At 43.1% G+C, this 4,784-nt stretch overlaps 1 long non-coding RNA gene across 2 annotated transcripts; it reads right to left on the bottom strand.

Moving 5' to 3' along the window:
* Positions 1-2,592: 2,592 nt before the first annotated feature.
* On the bottom strand, positions 2,593-4,568 carry LOC146869684 (uncharacterized). 2 transcript variants are annotated; one of them, XR_014981465.1, is made up of 5 exons: positions 4,468-4,568; positions 3,776-3,994; positions 3,485-3,566; positions 3,275-3,343; positions 2,593-2,884 (listed from the first exon to the last, which is right to left on the bottom strand). It is a non-coding gene; the product is annotated as an uncharacterized LOC146869684 (long non-coding RNA). The 2 variants fall into 2 exon arrangements; XR_014981461.1 differs by lacking the exon at positions 3,485-3,566.
* Between the last annotated feature and the right edge of the window lie 216 nt (positions 4,569-4,784).

The following is a 4,784-nucleotide window of genomic DNA, read 5'->3' as shown; positions in this document are numbered from 1 at the left end:
TGAAGGATGGGCAGTGTTAGGACTCGTGCATCCATATGAAGGATGGGCAGTGTTAGGACTCGTGCATCCATATGAAGGATGGGCAGTGTTAGGACTCGTGCATCCATATGAAGGATGGGCAGTGTTAGGACTCGTGCATCCATATGAAGGATGGGCAGTGTTAGGACTCGTGCATCCATATGAAGGATGGGCAGTGTTAGGACTCGTGCACCCATATGAAGGATGGGGAGTGTTAGGACTCGAGCATCCATATGAAGGATGGGCAGTGTTAGGACTCGTGCATCCATATGAAGGATGGGCAGTGTTAGGACTCGTGTATTCATATGAAGGATGGGCAGTGTTAGGACTCGTGCATCCATATGAAGGATGGGCAGTGTTAGGACTCGTGTATTCATATGAAGGATGGGCAGTGTTAGGACTCGTGCATCCATATGAAGGATGGGCAGTGTTAGGACTCGTTCATTCATATGAAGGATGGGCAATGTTAGGACTCGTGCATCCATATAAAGGATGGGCAGTGTTAGGACTTGTGCATCCATATGAAGGATGGGCAGTGTTAGGACTCGTGCATTCATATGAAGGATGGGCAGTGTTTTTTATTTTTTTATTTAAACAAACTTTATTGGTGTCCACAAGATTACAACTTCCGTCATCATCAATACACTGCATAACATAGTAATATCGACAGATGCTCCAAAGAGGCTTCGACATAGGAAGCCGTAAAACAGGTATCTACAGATTACCAATGGACCAATCTAGCACGCGGCACCTGGAAGTGGACTAATTGTTGCAACATCCACAATCCTGTTATGTGGTCTTCAGCAATCTTGCCACACCCCTCTCAGCCAGCAGTTCCTCAGTTAGTCCACCTCCGCGGAGGCGAGGAACCGCACCGTACTAGTCTCTAAGAGCCACAATGTGTGGGTGCAACACCGTGGAGCGTCCATTATCTTCAGTATTTACAATCGATGTCTCAGTGAATTCGTTTTCTACAAACCAATTTGAAAAACAATTCCCCCCTCCCACCTCCGAACCGCGTCCCCCAACCCAACCGCCCCCCGCTATCCCTCCTATCCTTCCCCCCCTCTGCCGGGTCACTGCAACTCAAGGTACGCTTATCTACGCAGTCACACGGGGTCATCTACGATCTCCCTCTCTCGACCTGGGGTCTCCCCCACTCCGATGGGCATGCCAGCCGTACTGGATATAGTGATCTGGGAGGCCTGGCCCGCTATTTCCTGCATCATTACCCCCCACGCTAGTAGCACCTCAGGCAACTTGGGGTCTCTCCTGGTGCTCCGTATGTGCCCCTCCTCGGCTAGGGCCCATTCCCATAAATCTGACCTCCACTTTGCCAATATAGGTCCCTGCTGCGTCAACCAGTGGATTGCTATACGCCTTTTGGCTATCACTAGCCCCAGGACCAGGAACCGCCTGCTTATCTTGCGTTTTGGGTCTCGCGGAATCAGGCCCAGCAAACATACACGGGGATCCGATGCAATCGCCCAACCGGTTATCCGGGTCAGCTCTGCAATAACCGCCCCTCAGTACGTCTGGATCGTTGGGCACGTCCATACCTTATGCAGAAGATCGGCTGGGGCACCGCGACACCTTGGACAGTGGGGGTCTCTGGAGCCATCAATGGCGTGCAACCTTCTAGGGGATAAATATGTCATGTGTATTATGTTGTACTGGATTTGCTTAAAGCGATTGCTCACTGCCACCTTCCGCACACCTTCATGGATTCGCACCCAGTCACGCGGTGCAAGCTCCTGCGGGCACACCTGCTGCCATTTGTCTTTTATTTTGAGGGGGCGGTTTTTTTATCGTCCCGCAACGCCTTATAGGGGTGAGTAACACAGTTTCGCCCTCCCGCCATGGCTATCATAGTGACCAAAGTCTGAGTGTGCCCCGGGGCCTCCGGAAACGTAGGCCACAATTGTCGTGCTGGTGCTGCTATTTTTGCATAATGCAGAAACTGCCCTGCTCCCAACTCAAAGGCGGTCATTGCCTCCTGATACGTAATAAATGTATCATCTGGGTACAGGTCGGCCAATATCAGGCAGCCCCCTGACTTCCACGCCTCCGTTGACATTACGTGTTCAATCTGCGCAAAGGGTGGCATCTGCCAGAGATCCGCCTCCGGGGCAAAGGGTCGATCTTGAATAACTTTACGTATCACTCGGTTCCAAATTGCAGCCCCAAGCTGCACCAGAGGCGGGTCCAGCCCCCGAGCCCGCCACAGCAAAGCCCCGAGCTGTCGGTCCCCGTACGTACCAGCCAGCAGGGACCTCTCCCAAGAGGGATCTGCATCCAACCAGGCTATGGCATGTTGCAATTGCGATGCAAAATAGTAAAGCTCTAGATCCAGAATCTCCAAACCCCCCCTACCCCAGCTACGTTTCAGGACCTCCAAGCTGACCCTATTTGGAAAACAAAGGGGTCCCCTACAAAAAGGATAAGCCTTGGCAGGGAAATACAATATAATGGAAAACGGAAAAGCACCAGGCTCAGTGCAACGATAAAAGTGACAAAGGGCGTGGTAACTTCAGAGACAAACCAGAATCAATACAAATAAGGCTAGAATTATTACAAATCACTTTTATTATTTTTGTTGATTGTTCTTTTTATATTCATTATTTATTTCATAAACATGTTAAATATTTTTGTAACCATGATCAATAATGTTCAATGATATTCAAATCAAAAAAAGATTTTTTCCGTTTTAAAAAACATTAATATGCATCTATTAGTTCTGTTCAATTTGCATGAAATTATAATACCAACACATGGATAATTATAAAGCACTGAACAAGTATAACAAAAGTATGAAGCTTGACGCGTTTCGGCAGAGCCTTCTTCAGAATGTTCTTGTCAGTGGTTACTATAAAGAGTAAACAACAAAACATATTTCTTTAAATTCTAATAACACAATGAGAGAGAAAAAATCCATTCAATTTAAAACCAAGCGATGTACATAAATTTACTCTGAAGTTACTTGGCTCTATTAGCCACCAATAAACAATTAGTTCATTCCTGACTGAGGGATTTTAAATGATAAAAGTAGTGACAAGCACTGAAAAAAGTCCAAAACCCCAAATCCAGTAAGGTGTCATGAAACTAAATGGGTAAATCTTTTAACAAATAATAAACAAAAATAACAATCATGCCTATTGTGAAAGAAAAAAAGTGATACAGAGTAGAAGATAAACAGAAAAAGATCTGAACCAAATCACTATAATAATGTAAGAAAAATGTGTAGCATGATTCGTACCTATAATCTGATGAGCTTTTCAGGTAACAGGAGATAACTTAATCTGAGGGCCCACAAAGGAGGAGTTTTCTTAGAAGAAAAAATATATATAAATGAGAAAGCATAATATAGAATATACTTTCCTCTATATTCTGAATTCCAATGTGCCTAATATAGAGAGTTGCTGACAGTTTATAATCAAGGTGAAACAGGTATCTTGCTATATCTTACCTACTTAAGGTAAGTTGCGGCAAAGGTCATGAGCTGATATGATTACAATATCGTGTGGCTTTCATTCAAGTATGATGAAGTTCTAGAAAAAATGTATAGAGAACAAATCCTCTTTAATGCAATCACTCTTATTAAAGCGCTGCGAGGCCTCCGGGTAGTCTATGCGCTATATAAATATAATTTTTCATTTCATTTCATTTCATTTCTTATGTTACTATTGCCACACATCCTATACGGTAAATATAGGTTCGAAGCTATTTAATGACATTATACTTTGCTGATCATACATACCAAAAATGCAAGCGGATAGGATTGAATGATAGATCAATCTTATATTATATATGGTGAGCGCCCCAACGTCTCCCGACAAGTTGAAGCAATATACTTGACATCCCAGAAGTAAATGATGCTTATAGTCACTGGTCGCAATGGTGAGATCAGTAGATATATGCTTTTTTTTAAAAGACCTCCACAGATATTCTGGGTTTCAGGTAAGAATACCAATCCCTTCTGTAATTAAATGATAAATTAAGAAATAATCACAAAAAATAGTATATATAAATGTATCCGCATTTTACATGATGTGATTGATCAGCATGTTTACGAGCCTAGTTAGAGCCAAAATATGCGTACTGAAAGCACCCTTAATTTTTGCCCTCTTTCGCAACATGTTATCTATCCTTGAAAGATTTTATACCTGTAGGGTTGATTAAGTACCTAGTCAATTCTCTTAAAGGCTAAATTGCGCATATTAATATTGAGTGCAACACCATGAGATATATATGTTGAAACCTAATGTTAATGCCAGTTTTCCAACATAATGTCTCTTCTTAAGTGTAAGCTCCTATGCATAATGACTCGCTGTATGAGAGTCTGCTAATAATATCTTTCTAACCTCCTGTCTCTGTTTGAAAGCAGGCTCCTATGCACATTAACTCGCTAAATAACAGACTAACGAGCCCCGCTGCTATACTGTTACATACCGGAGATTCGGCATGGGTTCCCCGATCCTGCTTCCTTGATGTCGTGATGCTGAACGACAACAGACGCCATAAGCCGTCCTTTATACGCTCAAGTTAATTCTAAACACCTGAGTGATGACGTATTTGAAACGCGCGTATTTTCAAGCAGAGATAGTACGAGTAACGCGGCCATCTTGTAATGTGGAAAGAAGTAAATATCCACATGGGATTGTACGAAATTAATTAGAATTATAGGGGAGGATAAATCTTTTACTTGGAAAAATTAACCAATACTAAGCTCTAAATCCCTCACTGTGAATTAAAATAAAAAATGTTTT

The sequence above is a fragment of the Triturus cristatus genome, chromosome 1_1 (genome assembly GCF_964204655.1).
Source record: "Triturus cristatus chromosome 1_1, aTriCri1.1, whole genome shotgun sequence".
NCBI classification, from domain to species: Eukaryota; Metazoa; Chordata; class Amphibia; order Caudata; family Salamandridae; genus Triturus; species Triturus cristatus.
Note: the sequence above shows the minus strand (reverse complement) of the source record. Positions and strands in the feature narration are given on the sequence as shown.